This window comes from Penaeus monodon, chromosome 23 (assembly GCF_015228065.2).
Source record: "Penaeus monodon isolate SGIC_2016 chromosome 23, NSTDA_Pmon_1, whole genome shotgun sequence".
Taxonomy (NCBI): Eukaryota; Metazoa; Arthropoda; class Malacostraca; order Decapoda; family Penaeidae; genus Penaeus; species Penaeus monodon.
This window is the reverse complement of record NC_051408.1, coordinates 6,289,249-6,289,605: the sequence shown is the minus strand read 5'-3', so window position 1 is coordinate 6,289,605 and position 357 is coordinate 6,289,249.

Here is a 357-nt window from a genome sequence, read left to right as displayed (position 1 = left end):
CCCCTTCCTTTTTTCCCTTTTGGGCCGGTTTTTTAAAAAAACCCTTCCCCCCTCCCTTTTCCCCCCCTTTTCCTTTTTCTTTTCCCTTTTTCCCTCTTTTTTCCTTTTTCACATTTTTCCCCCCCCTTTCCCTTTTCCCTTCCCCCCCCCTTTCCCTTTTCCCCTTTTTTTCCAAATCTTCCCCTCCACCTTTTTCCCCCTTCCCTTCCCTTTTTTCCTTTTCCCCCCCCCTTTTTTCCTTTTTTCCCTCCCCCTTTAAACCCTCCCCCTTTTTTCCCCCCTTTCCCCTTTTTTTTCCCCTTTCCCCCTTTCCCCCTCTTTTTCTCTCTTTTTAAATTTTGCCTTCCGCCCTCCTCC